This window comes from Brachycentrus maculatus, unplaced genomic scaffold (genome assembly GCF_059751285.1).
Source record: "Brachycentrus maculatus isolate JH-2025_06_01 unplaced genomic scaffold, ASM5975128v1 h1tg000081l, whole genome shotgun sequence".
Taxonomy (NCBI): Eukaryota; Metazoa; Arthropoda; class Insecta; order Trichoptera; family Brachycentridae; genus Brachycentrus; species Brachycentrus maculatus.
Window position 1 is genome coordinate 3256472 of NW_028280835.1, and position 26906 is coordinate 3283377.

A 26906-nucleotide genomic window follows, 5' to 3' on the forward strand; every position below is an offset into this window, starting at 1 on the left:
AGCGATATGTAAAATATAAAAATGTGATCGTCGCAACTCAAAACACATTTTTAAAAACATTAAAATATTTTCGGCGTTGACTCCAACATTCATTCATTTATTTGTGTAAGAAGCTCGTAACTCCTTATTTATTGAGAAATACCACGATATTGGATATGTTACCTTTTATAACTATTATTATTATTCGATAATAATCAAGAGCCATGCAGTATACAAGTTTCACGTCGTGCTTTGTACCGCCCGCCAGCGCAGATTGCGGCGAAACTAAAAGCGGGGCCAATGGAAATTACTTCATCATCGCAAACTGGTAATATTACGTCTAATATAGATGGTAATATTACCCTCGGATGATCCGTAACTAAGTTCTATAACCGACATATTATATGAAAAAAGAAAGTCAGTTTATATATTCTTTAAAATGCCTGTAACTGATGGTAAATGTAAAATAATTGACCAATGACTTTAAAATCGATAAGTTCGTAAGTATCGCAAAAGCTTTGTATAATATATTAATAATAATAATAAAACCCTTATCCGCACCCCAATGATGCAAAGGGCACTGCTTCAAATAAACGCACTGTTATCTTGATCGTTTACACATGAAGGAAAGGTGATCAGCCCTCCGCTTCAGGTACCAGTCCAGGGTAGTATTGAATAAATATTACAGTGAAAAAATCACTTATATTTTTTTAACCCCCCCCTGGGAATCGAACCTGGTAGCTGAGCGTGCTGACCATTACACTACGGAGGCGGACAAAATAAAGTATATTAAAGTTCTAGTTATTCAGTCCTAAATTCGTACCACTAACGTCATTTGCGGATAGAAGCTTTAGAACGAACGTTCTTATAGAAGTAATAAATATAAACTTTATTACTTCTGAACAACTTTGAATTGAACAACTTTGTTTTGACCACATTTTTCAATTTTTTTTAATTAATAGTACACTTTAACCAACCGGTTTCGAAAAAAAAAGTGGGTAAAACAAAGTTGCTTAATTTTATAAAGCTTGTGAAATGTGCTACAAAGTATCTGCGAAAACCATTCAAGAAATAATAAATATAAACTTAAATAATCGCGAGAAAACTTTATTTATTTTTAACTTTTATTTTCAAATTATAGTAAACTTTTTTTTTAAATAATTTACATGTATAATATATGAAACTAGGTAAACGTTTATAAGTTTTTTTTTGGTTTTCTCTCTCTCTCTAATATGTATTTAATATTACCTTGGACTGGTCCCTCAGGCGTAGGAGAGATCACCTCCATTTAAGTAACGATCAAGTTAACACTTCGTCAATACGAAGCAGTGCCTTATCCAACATTGGTTGCGCATAAGGGTTAAAATTAAAATAAAATTACATAATATTACGAAACATCACGAAAATACTAGGCGTTTTGAATTGATTAACAAACGCTTGAATCAACTCAATCTCCGTGTTAAAACGTGAGATAATTCCAATCAAGATATTATTACACTATCAATATTTAAAAGAAAAAATTACTGCAAAAAAAATAATGACTCAATTATAATATACTCCCGGAGCAACCTTGGATTTTTTCACAAAACATTTTTAGAGTCAATCTCTCGTGAAAAAGTCTTAATTGACATAACTTTCGTATCGAAATGAACATAAATCAAAATCCAACATGACACTAGTCGTTTAACAACTTTTGTAACATGGGCGCTATCGAGAAATCATAATTGGTTCGATGAAATATAATGTTTATACAGATAGGTGGACATAGGTATACGCTGGGCAGAAACAAAGTATCCGTTGTGTATTATGTGAGAGTATATCTCTCGTTATGAAAATCACGACACGATGGTAATAAATTGCTAGTGACATGTTTCGAACTGCATATGCAACGTCATAACCAGAATCCCGTACCAACTGCTCGTCTGTTTTTAATATTTTAATAATCGTTGCTTCTCAATTTATTTCCTAAAGAAAATCCCACTTATGTCTAGAAAATCTCATTTTTTTACTGCTTTTATTTTTTCAAAGGTGTCTCGCAAAGTGTCTATTTTAAATGCTTGTCTGCAGGTAGGATAGTAAGGTAAATGTAAAAAATACACAACAAACACCCAGACCAATTGAAAATAAATCTTTCTTGAATTCATTTCGTGACGCCAGTTTCGCAGTCGAGCGTCTACCCAACTATACCACGGCGCCTGTCAAACGCGAAATAGATGAACAGATGAAGAAACTTATTTTTTTACTTCGTATGGTAACATTTAAAAAAAATCATTTACTTTGATTTATATTATTTTTGACATCTCATCAAAGATGAAGAAGAATATGGATTTATTTATTTATTTACTTGTTAAAAAATATGTGATTCTGAAAGTAGCTAATAAAATTGCAAATAAAATACGAATCGTAACATTATTCTTTTGAAAAATTGCGATTTTAAATTGAATTCCTAAATAAGTAAAAAAGTTAAATCCGTATATCATCCCTCATCAATTTAGGTTATAAATATCAGGATATGCTAAAAAACTGGAACTAAGCATTTCTTTTAAATTTGATGACTTTATGTTTAACAAAATTTTCAATGATAATTTATGATCGTACTTACCTCCGCAATATTTCATGACTTTATAGATCGGTTGCTTCAACATTCATTACGTCACATGACGTAAGACCAGATGAATGTTTTGAGCCCATGTTATCTGTAAAAATACATCATAGTCAAAAATACGATCATAAAAAATACGTAAAAATAAGTTTGATTACAAATACAGATTTGTGTGGCATTTTATTCTCTCTGGGTACCCCCCTGCGGAGAAGCGGCGTGATGGTTAGTTGGTTTTTAAGGTTTTTTTCAAGTTAATATAATAATTCTTTTTTTTTTAAATCAAACACTTATATAATAAAAGCAAAGTATGTGTATTATTTTTTTACATCTCATTGAAGATGAAGAAGACTATGGAAGTCTGGGCATTTACGGAGCTGACGACCATCATAGGCTGGTTTGAGTGATCACTTAACACACGTTTGACATTCACCAATTCTACCCATTATTGACAACCACACTCAAATTCTTGGAAGTTCTATATATATGAACCAGTTCAAAAACCTTGTTCTTGAATCAATAGAACTTTACTAGAGACATCTATTGGTGAGATGTAAAGAAGCTTTTTACTAAGCAGCAACTCTTATATAAGTATGTTAGGTCCAAAAAATAATATGAAAATAACTCTTGTAATTGGAGATAATCCAGATTGTGTGAACAAGTATTTGGATACACTCAAAATGTTGCAAAGTAAGTGCTTTAAAAATGGAATAAATTGTGTAATAATCATCGTTTGCTTGCATTTTTTGGAAATTATTTTTTTTTATTTAAAAACAATCAAAAAACGTTTTGGAACCACTGGTTGAGCATTTTAAGTACCAGCTTAAACCTCCTAGTTATGCTGAGAAAGTTGGTGTTTTTGTCATTGTTAAAGATGTAATTAAAGTCGCATTATGAATTATTGTTGTTTTAAAACAAACTACGTAAAGTTCTCTTATTTCTTTAAATTCTGCAAAAACTCTTTACTCTATGTTTATACGACCAACTTGTCAAACTGGAAATACGGCGAGATAAAAAATTTGACAAATAGTATAAAACTTCCTTTCATTTTGATATTACAATGTACTACTATCATCACGACGTTTTACTGCAGGAGTATGCAGAGAAGATAGAATGCCACACATGTCTGTATAAATGTAAACATTACACATTTTCTTGCTTAAAACACACGCATGAAACAACATTAAATACAATATTGTAATTACTCGATTTTGTAAAAGTATTTAGAAAAATATTTCTTAACTTATACTCGTTTTATGTAAAGTCTTTGCGGGCTCTTCTTACCCTCAGCCACAGCCAATGATGTATAGGGCACTGCATCAAATTTATGCGATATAATGTTAATTATATGAAGGCAAGGGGATTAGGTATAAGCTTCAGGTACCAGTCCAGGAATATATTAAATATAAATAAAAAAAAAATTTTTTTACTCCCCTGGGAATTGAACCCAGGATCTCCAGTATGGAAGCCACTATTATCTATTATTAACATTATTATCACTTCACAATGGAGATGGACTTTGAGGGTTACTGACTAGAAAACGAATATTATAATATTAAAATTTGAGCTTGTTCTCACATGTATAATAATACTACTCAATTTTCTAATAAAAAATTCAAAACAGAAATAATAAATTTAAAAACAATTATTTAGTGTAAGTATAGGCGAGAAGCTAAAAAAATCGTAATAAATTTGTACGTATTTGTACTCACCAACCCTTTAGAAAACTGATTATCTGAGCAAATGACGATTCCAAAAAAATTCCAACAGAACGCAAACACTGCACCAATCACTATTTTTATTTATTAAATAACAAACGCACAAAATTTGCACATGATTCTTTCTCACAACTGCGCGGTATAACTTTGGCTTAGTAAAAACAAAATAGGTTTTCACCGCCTTCGTCATTCGCGCGATTTGAAAACGCGTGACAATTAGAATTTATGTCAAAATGGTTGACAATAATATTTAAAAACAAGATACAGTAAAAACATTAAAAAAACAGTAGATCTCAAAGTAAACAATATTTGAGAAGTTTTTTTTTTAAATTATTTTTTTCATTTAATAAATCTTTGATTCCATTTTGGTAAGATTGCTACCAGTTTTAATTTTTATCGTGTATGAGTAAACGCGGTGTTGGAGAAAACGTGTTTATTTTGATATATTTACTTACGCACTTTAAAAGAATAAACTGCAAAGCTACTTTATTAGAAGGTTGTCTGCATGTAGAGTAAATAAAATAATTCGGAAGGGAAATAACACCCAAATAAATTGAAAATGAAAATTTCTATGACTCATTTTAAAATTCGCGAGAATCAAACTCGCGATACCAGTATCGCAGTTGAGCGTCTACCCAACTACGCTACGGTGCATTAATGATTCTCTTTTTTTATGGATAGTTATATAATCTGTGAACAAGTATTTGGACACACTCAAAATGTCATGAATAAAAATAATTGGTCAAATTTTAAGCTCCTTAAAAAAATCATGTTTTCATGCGTTTCCCAGTGTGTATAAAGTCTGGAGATCAAATCTTGCAATATGCGAATAAAACGATCTCTGTTAAAATAACAGCTTACTCAATCCAACATAGATGGCTGTTGTGAACTCATATGTACCTGCTGTGTTGTGTGATCTATCAATAAATCTAAGAGTTCCAAAAAATTGAGTAGTGTGGATGTCAATCATGGGTGGAATGGTGAGTGTTGCACGTGTGTATAATAATTGTTAAACCAGCTTACGATGATCAAAACTTCCAAATTATTCTTCATCTACGTTGAGATGTAAAAAGGAGGAACGATAATAATCAATCGCGCACTTCATTCATCGCAGTCGTGTGAATTAAATTTATTTGCGTATTTAGCAGGTTTATATACTTATAAGTTGGTATATCAGCCTCAGCAGACCTTTATAGCAATCTTGACGGGTGTCTCCGCGGCGATGTTTTCTCCTTACCCGAGATAATCCATTGCACCGGGTCTGGTCGCTGTGGTAATTAGCCTAATCGTATGGAGGATCGATCCTTCGAGCGTGCGAGTGCGTTAGGGCGACTGCTGAAGATAAAATGGTGCTGCCGACACTGGTTAACTTGGGATGTAATGCCGAGGGTGGGTCAAATTATAAATGTAAAAAAGTAACTCTGAAATTGGCAAAAGAAAAAAAATAACTACGGACGTTCTCGTGAACGTTGTTGTTTCATCAGTTTCAGTCCATTCAGGTTTCAGAACTCAGAGTTTTTGGCTAATAATCGATCATTATTCTTTCTTGCTAATAATCGTTATTGTCGCTAATAATGATCATTATTGCTAATAATCGATCATTGATCTAGCCACTTCTGACATATTCTTGTTCCCCAAACTCAAAAGATCTTTGAAGAGAAGAATATTTGAGACGATTCCCAAAATTAAGGCAAATGCCATGAAGAAGCTAAAGGACATCATAAATGAAGTGTTCCTGGTTATGTATTTTAAGTAAATTTATAATTAAAACACATGTTATTGGATATTTATATATTTTTTAAATAAATACATTAAAAAAGTTTTATTTCTTTGACTACTAGAAGAACGTTTATTTATTTTTATACATTATTAGTTATTATACAGACCTGAATGATGGAAGTTTAACTTCTGAAACATGTAGTCTTTAATAAAACTCAAGTGGTATAAAACAAGTGTTTTCTTTAATCATTGTAACATGTCTTACCACAAAGTTAATGCTGAAACAATAAATAAAATATTTGTTTTTCGTTATTTAAACATTTATTATAAGGTGGTATTTTCTGTCAGATTTTAGTAAAATACTAAGACACTCAGCAATCCAATAATAAATAATGTACCCACCTTAATTTTGATCCACCCTTCTTTAGTTAATGTGAGATAAAATTTGTTCGTCTTCCATTATATTCACGATATATCCATTCAACGGCATAATGCAAAGAAATTCATACTCTTTTGATTAAGGCAAGTACATTAACATAGATGGTATGGACGCACTGAGATAATATTCTGGATATACATACGATTTAATTCTCATTTAAAACATTTTTATCAAATACGTAGGTACCTACCTACTTACTATCTGCGTAAGGTTATAATTTAAGTAAAAAACCAAAACTTCTCAATAATATTTTTAGACATCTCATCAAAGCTGAAGAAGAATAGGGAAGTCTAGGCATTTACGGGGCTGACGACCGTTATAGGCTGTTTTAAGTGATCACTTTACACACGTGTAACATTCACCAATTCTACCCATTATTGACAACCACACTACTCAAATTCTTGGAAGTTCTATTTATATCAACCAATTTTGAAACATTGTTTTGAATCACTAGAACTTCACTAGAGACTTCACTATTGGTGAGATGAAAAGTATTTGGACACACTCAAAATGTTGTAAAACTTAGATAATTATATCCTGTAATGAAACGTTGCATCTTCAAGTCCTTACTGAATTAACTCAAATATAACGTGGAAAATAGAAGCATTCTTTTAGTAAAATGAAAAAGGAAAATAACGTGTATTTACATACAATTGAATACAATTGTTCGCTATTAGGGCGTACCTACATATATATGTGAGTTTCGAATAAGTAATTTTTACTCCTGTAATAAATAATAAAATGTATAAATAATGTCCGCTTCCGTAGTGTAATGGTCAGCACGCTCGCCTACCGTTCTGGAGGTCCCGGGTTCGATTCCCAAGGGGGGCAAACAAATATAAGTGATTTTTTCACTGTAATATTTATTCAATATTACCCAGGACTGGTACCTGAAGCGGAGGGCTGATCACCTTTCCTTCATGTGTAAAACGATCAAGATAACACTGCATTTGTATGAAGCAGTGTCTTATGCACCATTGGGGTACGGATAAGGGTTTTATTATTATTATTAATATATAATACAAGTTTTATATATATATATTTAATAAAAACATATAAAAATGGCCCTTTGGATTTATAGCACTGCCCTTTACGTTTCTGAGGAAGTGAAAAACTTGAATTCCGGCACAGTTGTAGCAAGTAACTATATTTTTGAAACAAATAAAATATTTTCAAATTTCTCATTGATATTCATGGCAAATATCTCAGTGGGTATTAGCTAGCTTCGAACATGATGATAAATAAAGTGTCCGACAGCTATGGGGATCGAACCCTTGACCTTATTATAATTAGATCCGCTTCATACCACACGACCACAAGCCACACGGCATACTTCGGATGCATAAACATCTCATTTAAAAATATTTGTATTAACCTAGCTTCGGGCTATTATCAAACCACGACGAAATTATTAGACGCCAGCATACCTACAAAGAATCGAGCATAGGTAGTATAGGTACCAGTGGCGGTACTTCCCTAGAAGCCCAAAAGCCCTAACAACTCCAAATAAAAATGACTAAATCTAGACCAAATGATTAAAAATACATAATTTATGTATGATTGTTTATAAATTATCAAGCTCTTATATGATTATTAAACACTATGCATGCCATTATATGGTGATGGTACTTATTGGTGATGGTTGATATCTGAGGAAGATATTTTACTATAGTGAACATTTTCTTTATTTAAAGGTGATGGCTATACCTTACAAAAGTTACATATATGCATATTTTTACAATGATTACAATACATTGTTTATATTTATAATACTTTCTGAGTGCTTACTAAACTGGGAATGATGAGGTGAAGAAATTATAGGTGCATCATATATTCACGAATGTGAAAAATAATGGGCTTGCCTTACTGGTAAACCCTAGGCACGCCACTGATAGGTACCTATCCATTTAATGTATGTACATATATATAAAATAATGTATACGTATTATATACAACGTGTGTTCCTACGGTATATTTTATTTAGCTTAAACATTTTCACAGTAAATTATAAAGCAGGTAGCTACCGCGAGGTCTGGCATTACAATTTAATTGCTCAATTTCGGGACCAACTCCCTAAAAGAACGAAAATCGGACATGGAAATTTGCGTGCCATGTATCCAACCGGCCCTGTGTGGGCCGGCTGCGGACATTGGGTTCAAAATTAGTTTTTACTTTTTAAATATATTTAAGAACATTTTATTTTTTGTAGGTTGCATATCCTCCTCACTTTCTTTCATTATTTCTGTATTGCGTATGGCAGAGAATTAGATTAATTTTGTTTCATTCTAATCTCTGGAGATTCGATCAGTATCATGCTCCAGAAATCAGTCATCAGTAATGTTAGACTACATCGAATATTGTGAGATAACTTTTTTTTTTTTGAAAATGTAAATAATATTTACCTTTAAAAAAATAATGTTTATTAAAATCAGTAAATTTAAAAAAATACTTGTACATCAGTCCAAAAATCGTACTGATTGATCAATTTAACATTTAGGATTTTTATGGAGTGTGTGGAAGTTTTTGGTGAGAGTATTTTAATGTTTTGAATGATAATGTATTGTTTAAACCGGTAGGTTGAATTGTATTAGTAAAAAAAGTGGTGAAAACAAAGTTAATTGATTTTATAAAGATATAATACTATTTGAGCCATTTGATTTTCAGAAAATTTGTATTTTCTTATAAATCCAAGTTCCTGTAAATCCAAGGCGACCCTGTCAATCTACACACACTCACGGTTCACGTCAAACGTTCAGTCTAATATGAAATCAGTGTGCCCCGTATACCTTACCTAAGATTGGTAGTTCGGGTCCGGGTAAATTACAATACTTCAAGACGCAAGACGATTGACGTAAAAGAGTTATTATGTTTTTTAATATTTCTCTTGCGGTGTTCAATAAATTTAAGGAAACGCTACCTGAACTAATCAAAAAGTGTTCAAACCATAAAAATAATAACATAATCATTTCGTTTAGTATCAAACAACGTCAAGTACATTCACGAGGTTTTTTTACAAATAGTTTTTTTAGGAGATTTATTCGGCCCTTTCTTGGCTTTAATAGAAAAGGCATAACTTACACTTTCCTTTTTCTAATTCCATTATGTAGTGGTTATTACTTTCAGCTACCGTGTAATGAGGTCTTGAGTTCAATTTCCGACATCAAACTAAAAAGGCAAATTTTCGCTACTACAATTTAATAAATTTCGCAAAAGATTAACATTACCCTGCCTACTAGTAAAATGATTTCGATTAACTTATTTTGCACCATTTTCGTAAAATACTACCTCAAAGGTTATATATACAATTTAAACTATAAATATATTTTTTTACAAGTATGTTGACGAATTATTTTATGTGAATAATTTCTTTTCATATCGTAGTCATACAGGAGAAAGTTACCAATTGCATTTTTTACAAAAACGTGATCATTGACTATTTGATATCTTACAAGCTTAATATTGTCATGAAAAAAATTCCAAAGGATTTTCAACTTGGAAATGTAATATATAGACTAAATGTAAAAATGACTAACTGCATTGATGTTTATTTTCTTGCCAAGCAAAAACGACTTAAATGGCCCTCCTGAACATTTTACGTTTTGGTAGTTGGTCACTTTCTCCTGTACGACTACGATTTGATAAAATAACAACAATTTTTTTTTTCGACCAGTGATCAGGTTTCATCGTTAACGACATAATCAACTGATGTTGGTAATGATGGAATCCAGTAAAATAAAATATTTCTAAAAAAAAACTACAATATATAAGTAGTTGTTTTATCACTATATATATTATGTAAATTGCCGTTTCATCAAGAAATGTCAGTACAAAATTTAAATATAATAAAAATGTTTCAAATTTTTTTTATTTAATACCATCTCATTCTCATCAGCTTATTTATCTGAAATGCTCAGATTTTCAAAAAAAAAATTTTAGACGAAATATTCGTCAAGTTGTCTATAAGTGATTAGTGTTTATTCTACTCTTCCAGAAAAGCGTAACCAGTGCAGTCCGTGAAGTAGTGGAGTGATGTGATTGATTTCCTAAAAAAGTGTTATTCAACACAGTTTAACAGTCAAATCATTTGATTATTATGTGCTTTCATATAAGTTAGTTATGAAATCGTTAAGATTACCACAGTGCAGTTTATAAGCTATAAAAAATAGGTATAATAATATTTACCAACTAAAAGAGCTGTTTTTATTACTAATAAAAATCAAACAAATTTTAACTCAGGTATTTATTACTACTAAATTTTTTGGCTTCATTGTATCTTAATGTTACATTATTTAACCATCAAAAAATGTACCGAACGAATCTTTGATATAATTAGGAGATTTGGGTATAAATGGCATACAAACTATGGCTTCAATTACTAAAATATACTTCATTAATTGATTCGGCAATCACTTTGTGGTAAAATCTATTTTAAACTTACGTTTAACTAGGTAAATACCACTTGTTTAGCAACTAAAACTTGAATCAAAAATGAAATATCTTTTACTAAAATTAATAAAGAATATCGGTCAATTTCCTATTTTCAGGCAGGAAGATTTGGAAGCTCTATTTTAAACTGAACAAAAATCTATAAATTTAAAACTAAAAACAACATTCTTCATTTAACAGAAAGTTTTGTATTGCAGACCGATATAAGAAAAGACGGCCAGAAAATTTTGAGCCAGGAAAAGATATAAATCAAAATAATTTAAAATTTATTATGACGGAATGATGAACGACTCTTTGTAAAAAAGATATGCCCTTAATTTAGAAGTTAGAAACACGAGTGGGAGCTTAAAATACGCCGTGAGTAATAAGTAAGACGTTTTATAATTCTTATTTGAGAATTTTAAAGGCTTTGATAACACCTTCGTTAAAAAATACATGTTTGTTATATATATATCAAAGCGAGACGACAAATAAATCATTATTGAAAAACGAGAAACAACAAAACTAATATATGTAGGTACCTACTTCTGTAATATACACGGGTACATAGATACTGCCTAGTATTCAAAATGCTTATTTGAAACTCGATGGTTCTCAAACTGTCAATCAGTTATACTAACAAAGTACAATATAGTATCATTAAAACATAACATTTAGAACTTACTATAGTTAAACCTTCCTATCGGTTATAGAGATTATTACTGAATATCTACAATTTCATTTTATAATTAAAACTTATTACTTTTACATAATAAATTGAGGTAGGTACATGAGGAAGACCGAAAAAAACTTGGCACGATTTTTTTTTAAATTACCTAACGTCCAAGTGACTCTGAAATCTAGCTACGGCTTATGCAACACCGTTTATCATGTTCCTACTCAGGCTTCAACTTTGTAAGTTTCATAGCCTATGCCTACTTGTGAGTTGATTTACTCTTTATGTTTAAAGTTACTATAATTTCATGTAATTCATGAGTGAAAATTCTAGGCAAAAACACTCGAAACTTGGCACGATCAGATACGTTAAACACTTGAAAGTGGCCAAGTTAGGAGTCGGAATAACCGGCGGGAGTGTATTAGGAGATGCATGAATGTGGAAGAGGCGAAGATTGTTTTTTAAAATCTCTAATTATAATAATTTGTTATATAATTAAAATATAACTTTGTTACATAATTCTTAAAATCACTGTAAATATTTTATTAAAACTTAATTATAATTTCTACGGGGTTTACGCCTAACCACTATTTTTTTAAGGCTGAATAATACTTAAACACTATACATATTTACTTTGTAAAATAAAAATAAAAAAATCCATAAATTTCAGGAATAAAATAGAAAATCACAAAGTTAAATAAAAAATAATATGTTTTATTTAACTTTTGATATAAGTTAAATGTAATGGGTATACTAACATAAATAATGAATGAAATATGGAGAACAAATAAATTGACTTGTTGATGTTGAATAAAAAAAAATTTAAGTTAAGAAATGCGTCTACAAAAAGTTTAAATGCCTACCCACGCTTCACATAAGTAGGAAACATATATTTCTCAAGGAAGTCAAACATTTTCGTATATTGTAATAAATCTCCATTGATACACAATCAATTAAATATTATTAAGATGTTAGATAACCCGTTCTTCTTGTATTTTCTTACGAATACCTGCATAGATATGAAAAAAATACGTCAGTACTTACTTACTTATCTGACAATACTGAAAAGCGAGCTATCGATATACCTAGATAGTAAGGTACTTTTACGTAAGTAACTAGACACCAAAATATATTTTATTACACCGGAAATGATATTGGTTCTTAAACTCCCAGCTGACTAATTATTATCATGAGAAGTTTATTTATTAATTATTATTATTTATGATAATGAAATGTATGGGTTGTACGATACCATATTATTTAAAAATGTAGGCGGGTAATGATATAAATACTATAGATATCTCAATTAATTTGGTACCTGTAAAATACACACCATGTTTAACGGCATTTTCACATGGTGATTATTGTATTAAATACGAACTACATATGTAGTTTTTTCCACATGAATTGTCACCTTGTCAAATAAAATACATACCTGTATTTCCTATGTACCCTATTCTATAAAATGCAGTTCCACCAAAAACTGTCATTACAAAACTTAAATATAGGAAGACTTTTTTATGGTAATTTTAGAAATGAAAACAGTAGTATTTTCAGATTTTTAAAATTAATATTATTAATACTTTATTTAAAATTTAAAAACCTTTCGTATAAACATTTTCCTTTTAGTTTACTAGGTTTCTGGTGTTAGTTATTAGTGATAAGACACCCTCGGAAATGTCTATAACAGCTGCACGATTGGAATACAGTTTGTTGAAGAATATTTATATAAACCAGAAATGTATTTATACTTTTCGAGCTTAAATTCTAAAAAAAAAATCTCATTATTACGTACCTATCATATACCTATGTATATATATAAAGAAAAATAACGCTTTGTAATTTCATGTCCTGTTCGTACCTATCCCGCGTATAAGAAAATTATTTTACTGTAACAATACCTTTCAAGTAGGTTCCTATGTGTGCTATAACTAATGAACTTTATCTCACAATAAGTTGACATCAATATTAGTATCAATCAGCCGTTTCTTAGGATGTGAGAAATGTACTTATTTTTTAAAGAATCCCAAATACTTCCATTTATAATTGTTTCTTTAATAATATTTCTATATACTTAACATATTTTTTTTACATATAGATGGCAGATTGGTGTGGCATTTTATTTACTCCGTCTACTCTCGCGAGGAAATGGTGGTTAGTTAGAAAGATTAAACCAAAAAAACAACCTTTGTCCATATCTTTGTACAAGCGAACTTGAGGTAGTATAAATATTACGAAAATTTCGCTACATAAATTTTCTAAAAATATTATTTTGACACTAAATTTGACCTCTGACGACTGTTATCACGATAATTGATTGAATATTAAAATTAAGAAGCATATTCATTTTTAGGACTTTCAACTTGCAATCGGCTGGTTTAATCGTAACTTTATACACTGTGTAACATTGACGATTCTTCTCATGATCGTGAACATACATACCACTTTGATTTGGAAGTTTTTCATCTCAAAATTAATCGATTTCGATATTTCCCAAAACTTTTTTTAAAAATTAATTTACCGGGATCCATTTTGTTTGTATTATTCCAACGTCTGCGGTATCTTAATATAACGTCTAGCTATAATAACACACGGGGTTAGGTGAACACAAAAGGTGTTCCTATATTTCCAAAGAGAAAAAAAATGTTGGAGCCCCCCAACAGTTTTAATAATGGAGGTAGAGAGATAATTGGAAAAATTACCGCGATGCTTTTAAAAATCGATTTCAGAGATTTAATGACTAGTTTTGGATGAAAAAAATATTGGTAACGCCAATTTATTTTGTTATTGATACGTTTTTAATTATTTTTAATTTGCGGATACATTACGTAATAGGAATTATTTTCTAAGAATATGTATCTACATTTCTAATGCGAGCATTATTTTATTATCGATATTCATGTATTTATCTATCACCGTTTGAAATATCTTTCTTTGATCACCTTAACAAGCAGGTAGCTATGGCTACATATCCTGGTTTATAACCTGTTTTAATATTTTAATTATGAGTAATATTTATGTCTTAATAATTTTTCCAATTAATTAGAATTACTTAACATGTCATAAATTAAATGACAGTCTATATTATTAAAAATTTAATTTTTAGTTTGTCTAAAATATTGAATCATTTATATTTATTCACTGATTGCTTTAAAATTTTGAAACATCGTAACATAAGCATACAAGCTTAATTTATTTATGCGTTATTATTTGACTTACGTTTACTCGTACATTTTAATAAAAATATAAATGTTAGTTTGTTCTAAATCTTTTGAAAGTTATTTACCAAATATTTTTTCCGACGTCAGTTACGACTTTTTTATTTAAAAAAAGTTTTTTACTTTAATGGCAGCGCCATCTGTTGAATGTAACAGCAGCGCACGCTAAACATTGCTCATGGCGGACATCATTCTTTACTGAGCATTTTTAACGTTTTTACATTTCACATTACATTATTGATTCACAGACTTTTAATATTTTGATTACTTGATAGCACTGTGAAATAATTAAATCATAAAAGTGTGTTTATTATTTATTTTTTTACTATTCGTTTAACCAGACTGAGCCACTGCAAAGCTTGCTAGTGTACATCTAGTAGGTACTAAATATTTCGAAACTGAGTATCCAAAGTCACATTTTTGGAATAAAGTCAAACCTTTTGTTGAAAATCTAAAGGAAAAATCCAGTTCTACAAAATGATGTGCCTTGCCACTCAAATCATTGAAAAAATGTACTCGGTAAATACCACTAGAAATAGTATTATTTACCAAGTAAAACTTAAATAAAAAATTAATACATATTACCACAAGGTGACTACCGAAACAATCTTATTGTATTTAAATAAATAAAAAAATTGATAAGTAATATCGTAGTCGTACAAGAGAAAGTGATCAACTAACTAAAAGCAAGATGTTCAGGAGGGCCATTTAAGCCGCTTTTGCATCAATGCAGTTAGTCATTTTTTAAAAGTCAATATATTATCATTCTCAGTTTAAAATTGCTTTGGGATTTTTCAGGGCAATATTAAGCTAATAAGATATCAAATAGTCAATAATTACGCTTTTGTAAAAAAAATGCACTTGGTCACTTTCTCCTGTATGACTACGATATTCCAATGAAATAAATATACACTTGTATTAGGTACTATGAAATGTTACATTATTTGTATTTATGTAGGTACTTAGATATAAAGTCGGTGTTATAATTTATTGTAAGCGTGGGTTAATAGGAATAAATCACAAGTGACTCGATAAATGATCATTACATTAACTAGTACGCAAATTTCCAAATGTAATGATACTTAGTGACTTTTGATGCGCAAGATTAATTATCGATCTGCCAATGGTACACTCCATTCTCCTTCAGCTCGGCCCATCCTACGATGCTTTATGACCCACCTACTCGCAGCGGCCCTGCACCAACTGTACGCGTCTCGCTCGCACGGACCCCATTCGTGCGAACAATAAATCATCGGTCTCTCTCGCGCAAACCGAAATAGAACAAGCGTGTCAAAAACTTGTATACGTCCGCTCGTGTAGAAACCCCCCTTCCTCCGAAAATCGCCACCCTTGAACCGAAATGGATATGCAAATCGAAGGAATTAGTAAAAAATGACATATAATTCCAACACATTGCGTACATTAAGTCTATACGTTTTTATGTAGTGCCTTTTTACTGAAAGAAAAATTCGAAGACTTCGGAACTAAAATGCTTTTAATTCCAGCCTAGATTAATAAAAACATAATTGTATAGTTTACGAGCACTTAATCAAAGTGTTTCTTTCGCGTCCGCTGATGCAGTGATAAAAGCTCGTGCATTTTTACTAGATGGACCGTTTTGCTTGCCCGAATTCAGCCTCCGATTGTAGTTTTTTTGGTCTGGTTTTTTTCAAATGGCGTTCTAGGTTTCGGGGACCGCCGGTATTATATTTCAAATCGCGCGCAGTGCCATCTATCGCCGTCATTTAGAATCGGCTCTCGGCACGGTGCGGTCACACTATAGAAGCCTTGCGATGATATGTTTATACTATGAAATCAGTCAGTAAGGCTGAAGAAGTTGTATGGGTTATACGTACTAGCGATACCGGACTGCATACAGCGACGGATACCGCGAACATAATAAATTAACAGATTCATATTAATCCAAACAAAACAGATAAATCTAATTGATCGATTCATCATAAATATCGTGCGGATTCTACCCTAAGCGAAATTTAAAAAATCCAGTGTATTTTGGTGCTATTGTTTTTATTAATACAATTTGTGATTATTTAGCACATTTTAATTATAATTTCACGCAGTGAAATCAGTGGCAATCAGTATATTTATATTTTAATTATAATGTCAAATTAACTTCAAAAGTGAGATTTTAATTGTGTGCAATTTATGTTAAGAGTGAAAATAAGTTTGTGAAAAATCATCTACAACATTTGACAATGTAAGTCTGCATTTATTTTGTAGATTAGATATATGACAATTATTTTAAAATAAACTTTTTAAATAATTTCCCATATTTAACGGCATTTTTTATATGTATACAAATTCAAAAGCGCGGGAAACCTTAAAAATATAAAATATCCAAACTTAAGTAACAAATTCTCTAATAAACACAGGTACCTTCTTTTTACATACTTTACTAGTCTGTTACCTTCGTTTTATAGCGCTAATTAAATTAATCTAGCCCGCTAGACTGCTATAATTACAAATTGATTATACCAGTCAAGAAGTGTGAAAATTTAGTTCAATTAAAAGATAGTAGGTGCCATTTTTAAGTATAAACCTTTATTATACTACAATGTTGTAAATATCTTATCCTCTTATTTAATTAATTACTCTCATTACATCATAAATTATTGCTACCACAATAAATAACGGTGGAACGCGTCAAAAATTGTCCATTATATAGAAACAATGTTTAAAAATAAATAATAATACCGTATCTGTGCAATTAATATTATTGTCACAAGAAAAAGCAGTCAAAGTAAAAAAAGCGGTGTTCAAAATTAGTTAAAATTTTAAATGTATATTTTGGCGGCGCAGTTGTTACCATAATTTCACAACACTTTATATATATATATATATATATATATATATATATATATATATATATATATATATATATATATATATATATATATATATATATATATATATATATATATATATATATATATATATATATATATATATATATATATATATATATATATATATATATATTTAAATATATTGTACATATATATTGACATTAACAATTAGGTTTGTGTATAGATACTAAATCATTCACCTACTTAAAAAGAGCCTTAATAATATTATTACCCAAGTTATGACTTTCGACCATAAGCAACAAATGTCTGATATTCTTCAATTTTAATATAAGGGTTCCTTTGCAATAACGTATATCTGTAGATAAACATATTTAAAAATGATACGTTTTAAATCATAAATAAGAAATAATATTTATGTAAAGAGATATTTGGTTTATATTGTCTCCTGTAGAAAACAGGCATTGTGGCATGTATGCTTTTTATTCTAAAGTCTTAGATTTTGCACAAAAATCTAAGACTGATTTGATTTTTGTGATTTTACTCGAATAAATCAATATTCAAATATTCCACATAATTATTCCAAACCATTGAAAATGTATCAAAATTATAATAAAGTAGTTTATTTTAAAGATTTTTATTTCGCTGACAACTAATTTTAGTTATATGATCACTTGTTAAATAGTATGTCAAAATATATTCTTTCATATCACATCTTAACTTTACTTCACATTTAATTTCAACCAATCCATAGGTTATTATGAAAATTAATATTGCCCTGTCAATAGCGGCAAAGTAATAATTTAGAAAATTAAGCAGATAGGCATGTAAGTGATTTATCAAAAGTTTCTGAATACATAGTTTTACACATGACTTAATGCCTTTATATTATAGATAAAAGGTAGGTATGCATTTACCTAAAATCGAATTTTTATGCCAAATCATTTCTTGATATAGTTTTATGAAAATGGCGCTAAATAAGTTATCCAAAAATATCATTATTTCTAATATTATGTTTAAAAGATTATGGATATATTTTGACGGTTTAGACACGTGACATTTAATTTCATTGATTGATTCAGCAGTTACATTATGGAAATATCTTATTTAATTCATGTTTTATTGGTGGTTTTTTTTGTTCTTAAAATTTTTATTAATATAGGTATTTACCAAGAAAAACTAAAGTTTTAAAAAAAACATGACATTTACTTAATAAAAATCGAACTTCAATTAGTTAAACATATTTGAAAAATCAGTACCACGATGCCCTGAACAAGATCCTGTAAGGATGACCGAAACGTTGGTAGGACGTAAAATCATTACCCTAAAATATGCATTGTATTGTATTACGTACATATGAGTTTATTTTGATATCATTAATAAATCCAGTATGTTAAACATATCGCTCACACCTTTCAAGAACGTCATAAATCAAAAAACTTGATTTTTCAGGAGAACGTTTTTAAAGTTTAAAAATATAATACACTGCATTAAAAATAAATATCAACCCACTTATTGAACTTTTGACAGTGCAACAGATCTTTTTTGTTAAAACCTGAATGTTTTTTCTCCATTTGAAAAATATTTAGTTTATTTAAAAAAATTATTAAACAATACCTTTTCTTCAAAATGCAAAAACAACACTATCTGCCCTGTAGCAAGTAAATATTAAGTTAAAAATATGCCTTTTTTACTGCTATATAGTACATTTTTTGAGCATTCCGAAAACATGCAAAACTGAAAATTGACGATTTTGGATTTATGACGTTCTTGAAAGGAGTGAGCGATTTATGATTTGTATATATGTAGGTATAAATATTTTAAAAATACAGTATTTTACTACCTTTATTATTTGGCATATATAATATAATACGCAATGATATTAGGTTATATTTCTACATTTATGTTGGTATATAATCCAATGAGTTTTAAAAGAGAACTGTTATTTCCGCAAAACATTTTCTCTTGTATTCCCAAAAACACGCCGAAGCGACTCACAAAACATTTTAGTTCCGAGTAAAATAATCCTTTCATGCCCACAAAGGTCGTTCGTGAAATCGGTCCGGCTGAAATGTGTGAGAGCCTTTACAAGGGGTGGTTTGACCGGCGGGAAGGGAGGGGGGGATGAAACGGAAAGGGTAAATTCGTTTCGGTTCCATCCCCTACAAGTTTGTTATCCCAGTACACTTGGGTGTAAAAGTTAAGATGAAATTATTCCGATTTTCCAAATACTCCAATATTTGCTTCGTGTTTTTCAGTAACTGAAAACATACTGAAGTACATGTTTTCATCCTGCTATTTAACAAAATACTGTAGATACATACGTTATTGGGAAACAGAACGCGCTTTCTGTATTTTTTTTTTGTTTTTTCCCGTTTTTAATACGTGTCATTCATAAAATAAAATTAATAATCAAAATAAAAATAAAATAAACAAATAATACTGAGCCATATGCAACATAATGTATATTTGCAAAGATAGATGCAAGATGAAATATTACTTAATATTCGTTTTCATTTCCCAATAAGATATTTATCTCAACGAATATAAGTTTTATAAAATATTTAATAGAATTACAATTAAACGCGTATAATGTATAAAAGTATTCAATTCATTGCTAAAAATCACTTTTTTTATATTCAAAACCTTACATATAATATATCTAAGATTGAGGTTGTATTGGTTTTAAAGATGATTCTGGAATTCTGACCCAGCTACCCGAAACCTTACTAGGGTAAAAAAAGAGTCCTTTTTTGCTGGGTGAAATATAAAGTATCCCACGTATATTGTGAAAAAGGTCCTGGAAATGAAAATCTTACCGCTTAAATGAATTCCTTATACATCAGTAAGGAGAACCTTATGTCCTTTGGGAACATTTTGGAAAAGGCTTTCTTGGTCCTACATAATAATAGATCCCTTTTTATACACTCGTATTTAATGGACCCTACATTTTCTTAGTATTATATTTGTCATGTATTGACTGTGTTTAAATAAATATTTTTTATTATTTATTGATTCGGCATTAACTTTGTGGAATGACATGATTATTTTAATAAAAATTAAACACTTGAATAATCCACTGAATTGAGTTTTATTTTTATTTACGACTAGTTTCGAAAACGACAATTGTTTTCATCTTCTGGTACAAATTAAAACTTTTACAGTTTTAATTTGTACCAGAAGATGAAAACAGTTGTCGTTTTCGAAACTAGTAGTAAATAAAAATAAAACTTAATTCAGTGGATTATTCAAGTGTTTAATTTTTATTAAAATATTTTTTAAATGCTCATCTGATTTTGATTGATTTTAAAATAAATAAATGTCATCATTTTTTTCTTTTCAAATCATGAACATTGCTTTAAAAATTGTGATTTTAAATATCGGAGTTTTCTAATCTTATATAAGTATACTAATTATTTATATTTATATAATTATAATTTCATTTTTTTTATATGTACATTGTATTCACCACTAATAACGCGTTTCTAATGGTGAATAATACAATTTCCTTCTTTGCCGTAATTTCAAATCTAAAATATCACTTTCACGATTTAAAGTTTGCGTTAAATATACATTTCAAATAATCTTTTACTGTGTTAACTTGCTGGTAATCGATTTAAAAAAATTATTGTATAAAGGTAGGTATTAATAAAAATATTCCGTGATGGCGAATTAATTGTAATCATGGATAATTTATTGCCTGTACACTTAATTATACTTGAATAATTTTAAGAAACATCAAATAAAAATAATATTTCTGTGATTTGACGTTGCAAAAAATGTGTAGGCATATATTTCGTAGTGTATTAAAAGCATTGTTAACTTTTTGGTATGGTAATATAACACTCTCCTTATCATTCATCGTTCACTTATAAAATGCATGTGTACTTATACATATTTTTAAATTATATAGTTAATTATTATATATTTGATAAAAGTGCTTCGATTTGATAATTCATATTTTTTTCAATATTGAGGTATTGAAAAATGCTGTTATAAATTTACTCTACAGCTAAGTAAAATAAAAAATAAGAGTCCAGCCAAAATTTGTTCAAGAATACGTTTAAAACTCACATAAATCATTTTTTAAAAGGAAAACGACGCTTTAAAATTGATAATAGACACCTTTATTCTTTATTCCTCACCGAGTTTTGGGTTATACGTACAATTTCAAGGATGTTGCAGACATTGAAGTATTGTTGTATTTTTTGTATTGCGCAACACTCAAATGCAAAGCTGATTGTGGGCTGCATTTAGCTGTTTTTTGTTGCAATTTTCGACACGAAAATATCTTCAAAAAGTAACCATTGTGTCTACTCTTTTTGAAAACTCACCACAAGATAATCGATTGTTTTAGGTAGATACCTGATTTTTTATGATGTAGAATAATAGCCTAAAAATAATAGCTAACTAACTAACTAACCATCACGCCGCTTCCCCGCAGGGGTAGGCAGAGAGAATCGAACGCCGAACGCCACACCACTCTGTCTTTGCAAACATTCTTTGCCTCTTCTACATTCATGCATCTCCTCATACATACCCGACGATTATTACGACTCCTGACCCGGCCGCTTTCAAGTATTTGACATACCTGATTGTGCCAAGTTTTCCTCAGTCGTCCTCTGCTTCTTTTTCCAACTACATTCGCCCCATAAATTTGTTTAACCGTTCTTTCTTCACTCAAACGCTCCACATGTCCAAACCATCTCAACACACCTTTCTTAATTTTATCGATAATGCTTATCTCAGCCTTACATTCTTTCCTTATTTCATCATTCGAACATCTATCAAACATCGTTTTGCCACACATTCGTCTGAGGGATCGCATTTCGACTGCATTCAGTCTGCTTTCATCCTTCTTTTGCCAACTCCACGCTTCGCTTCCATACATAAGGGTTGGAACCAGAACTCCATTGTGTACTGCCAGTTTAGCTTCCGCTGATAGATTTTTATTTGTTAAAACTGATTTTAGTGCACCATTCACTCTGTTCCCAGCATTCACTCTCCTTTCTATGTCTATGTCTAGTAAAAATAATGCAACCTTATTTTCAATATACCCATTTTATTATTTTCATTTTTATATTTTTTTATTCAATTTTTTAGGTTTACATTTCAGTTAAAATTCTTGTTTTTTCTTACCCATCTACAATTGATTTTAAATGTTTCTTTCTACTGTTGATTTTACAAAGTAAAATGGAGGATATTTAGATAAAACGATTGAATAATTTTACAGCCAGCAAGATTCGTATCTTATTAATGCAAAAGCACTTATGTAAACGTTGATTTACTGCACTTTATCATGCAAATGCGAAGGAAAGTGATGCATTTGGCACGGATTTCATTGAAATGTGCAACAAGAGTATAACTGCGCACATACGTGTTTACGATCAAGTAAATGGATCTTTCCACATTGACTTTTAATATAGAGATAAGGCTACATTATAAATAATTTCAATTTAAGACTATTACAACTTAGACTAATTGAAGACATGCAACCAAATTTGTAAAGCACTTAAATAATTTATTATTATTACTACTAACTATGTAACCATCACACCACTTTCCCGCAGGGGTAGGCTGAAATAATAGAATATCACACCACTCTCAGTTCTCAAACATTTTTCGCCTCTTCCACATTCATGCATCTCCTCATACATAAGCGCCAATTATTCCGAATCCTGAAAAATAAGACAGAAATAATTAGTGCGCCTCCGAGGCGAAATGACTACCATGTTTAGCTACCATGCTGGAGGTCCCTGGTTCAATTCCAATTGGGGGGGGGGGTGGAAATAAATATTAGTAATTTTACACTCTAATAATTATTTAATATTACCCTGGGCTAGTCGCTGAAGCGCGGGACTGATTACTCATGCATGTAACGATCAAGATTACACTACCTCAATAAGATACAGTGCCCTATGCACCATTGGTTGCGGATAGGGGTTAGAATATACTTACGAGTACATTCAGTTTAAATTGATATTATTTTCGATTCGTAGTTAGGAATGAAACTCGAATTTAGTTTCCTTACATTTAGGCTATCGAATAATTCGGAATAAATACATTGTTTAATTATTAAGTTCATGACAGAATATAAAGCCATTAAATTGCTAATTGTATGGTATTATAAAGCTACACAATTTTAGTGAGCAGATATCAACCCAAACGTATAATTTATAATGATTTTAAATTAATTATGTAATAGGAGGTAGTACCAACGGTTAATTTCCGTGTTTTCTCATAATAAATTCCAACTTTTATTTGCCATATAAATAAAAAGTAGGTTATGGTTAGTTTAATTTATTATGTCCACAGTTCTTTCTTGTTATTGGATTACAATTTGACATCATTATTGCCTTCAAAAATTAGTTTTTTTTTGTAAGTTGTTTTCTAAATATTTTACGATTGCTAAACACTTTACGTATAATAATAATAAATAAAAACCCTTATCCGCACCCAATGGTGCATAGGGCACTGCGTCATATAAACGCAGTGTTATCTTGATCGTTTACACATGAAGGGAAGGTGATCAGCCTTCCGCTTCAGGTACCAGTCCAGGGTCATATTGAATAAATGTTACAGTGAAAAAATCACTTATATTTATTTTACCCCCCTTGGGAATCGAACCCGGGACCTCCGGAACGGTAGCTGAGCTTTCTGACCATTACACTACGGAGGCGGACAATACGTATAGTATTAGACTATCGGTAGACCTTTTTTTAAAAATTCAATATCAATTATATAATTAAGAATCATTCATAAGAAACACCTTATATTTCTATTCTTAAAACGTTATAACCGATTGTTTAATATAAAAAAAAAACATGTCTGATGTCATCCGTCTTCGATGTATCATCTTAATATTAACATCCATTTTTTAACATAAGTGTCGCGTGTCTTTGACATTTTTATTAAGTAATATTGTACATTGTTTTGTTTAATATTGGCCAAGAAAAAAGTAAATAAACATCATTTAAACGGAAAAAAAATATTTGTGTAAATTTATTTAAAATACTTAAAACAAAACTTTATTGTAGGTACTTACCTAACTAATTGATTTATTTATGAGGTATTAAATTTGGAAATTTATTATTTTACTTTGTAAAAATTAAGAAATGAAAATATATGGCGAAAATAATTCAACATTAGTCTTTCTTGATGACTTCAAGACTAATTTAATATATTCTTCCAAACCCTTATGCGCATCCAATGGTGCATAGGGCACTGCATTATATAAATGCAGTGTTATCTTGATCGTTAAAACATGAAGGAAAGGTGATCAGCCCTCCGCTTCAGGTACCAGTCCAGGGTAATATTGAAGAAATATTAGAGTGTTAAAAATTTATTTTATTTATTTGACCCCCCCTGGGAATCGAACCCGGGACCTTCAGAACGGTAGCCGAGCGCGCTGACCATTATGCTACGGGGGTGGACAAATTTGATATATATTTTATAAAATTGCAAAGAAAAATGTAATTGATTAAATCCATATGAAAAACTTTTCAGTGACATCTACATCCTACATCTTTTGGCTAGGCTTAATCTTTCGAAAACCCACATATCTCAGTTATATACAAAATTGCACAATACACATACCTACCTCTGTTATCAAATTATGCACACTACTACGATGTTATTTTAATTGGCACACAAATTTATAACTTCCTTTTTGCTTATTTCAGAAAATTAGAAAGGCGGTGTTTATTTATTATCACTGCCTTAAAAAAAATAAGACTAAGCATTCACATTTTATTTTAAATTAGCATAAACATAAAATTAACCTTAAAGATCAGTCTATTTATGTTTAAATGGCTGGGCAAGATTTTAAATAATTATACTCAGATTGTGTCGAGAAAACTTTTTCCTAATTCATTGCAAAAAAACAATAACTTTTTTTTTCTCAAAACACATATAGATAATATTCCCGATGAGAAATTTCTCTTTCTTATTTTGGGACATGGGATTAAGGTTAACAAGAGTAAATGATAAAGACTTTTTAAATAACCAAAACTAATACATGGCAAAATATAAAAAACATAAGGTAAAAACAAAATAAGAAAATATGACTAATCACTACATATATATATATATATATATATATATATATATATATATATATTTATATATATATATATATATATATATATATATATATATATATATATATATATATATATATATATATATATATATCTTTCCATAAAGTATTTTTTCATATAATTTGTTTTGGATCCCCGAATGGGTTCTATTTTATATATGTCAGGCAGCTGGTTAATTTGGGTATAGGCAATATATTTTAAGGACCTTACTTAACTAAATATAGTTATTTCACTGACGAAAGCTGATATTAATCTGATAGTATCAATATTTTATAACAGAAGAAGTTACAGAACGCAAGATTAACATTCATTATGAATACTTAAAACAAATGTATCTGAAAAGAATATATTCATTAGGTAAGTATGTTTTCAAATAATATACATGTGGATATATTGAGGAAATAATGAATCCAGGAATAATAATAAATACCGCTCTGAATTCATGATTTTTTTATTTTTTCACAGCTCATCAAAGATGAAGAAGAATATGGAAGTCTGGGCATTTACGGGGCTGATGACTAATGCGTATAATTGGTGAATATTACACGTGTGTAAAGTGAGCACTTAAACCAGCCTATGACGGTGGTCTTCCCCGTAAATGCCCAGACTTCCATATTCTTCTTCATCTTTGATGAGATGTCAAAAAATAATAGTGTCGTTTTCATAATTTCATCATTTGCGAAAAAATGTTCGATGAAGACATGTTTGGTAGCCAAATTACAGTATTTCCTCAGTCCCGCGTACTCGAAGAAATGATGGTCACTCGTCAGTGGCTCCGTCCAGTCCCGAATCGGACACCCCACTCACGCATTTGTATGGGAAATATGCCGCGCATGGCGTTTCGATGCATTATTCAATGATTGCCTGTCCGCTTTAAGATGAGGTCGGCAACCATTGGTAATAAGTTACTATGTCGTTGACCTTAATAAAATGTACACTTAAAATAGTCAGTTTGAAAAAAAAAAACACGCGACTGAAAAATATATTTGTTAATAAAATATTTGTACCAGATAAATAGACAATATATTTTTTAAAATATATATTTATAGTAAATGACACACAGACAGCCCTTGATATTCGCATAAAACTAATTCCTGGAAACGTATGCGAATGTCGAATGTTTTAAAATAGAGTAATCTTCAAAAAAAAAAATGAAAAGTACCTACTCACCTTAGACCTTTTTATGTAGTATAAATGGGTTTATGAGTC

The 26906-nt window shown here is 30.1% G+C and overlaps 1 protein-coding gene across 2 annotated transcripts in view; it reads left to right on the forward strand.

The window, feature by feature from the left end:
* The window catches only part of Antp (homeotic protein antennapedia), a 410782-nt gene that overhangs the window by 114024 nt on the left and 269852 nt on the right, over nucleotides 1-26906 (forward strand). Inside the window, exon 1 of one of the 2 annotated variants that reach the window (XM_088257485.1) lies at nucleotides 16560-16991. The exons of the other annotated variant lie outside the window; for it this stretch is intronic. The gene's annotated coding sequence lies outside the window, so the exon portion shown is untranslated. Of the gene's footprint in view, nucleotides 1-16559; nucleotides 16992-26906 lie in introns of those variants that run through there. 2 annotated transcript variants of the gene reach the window in all.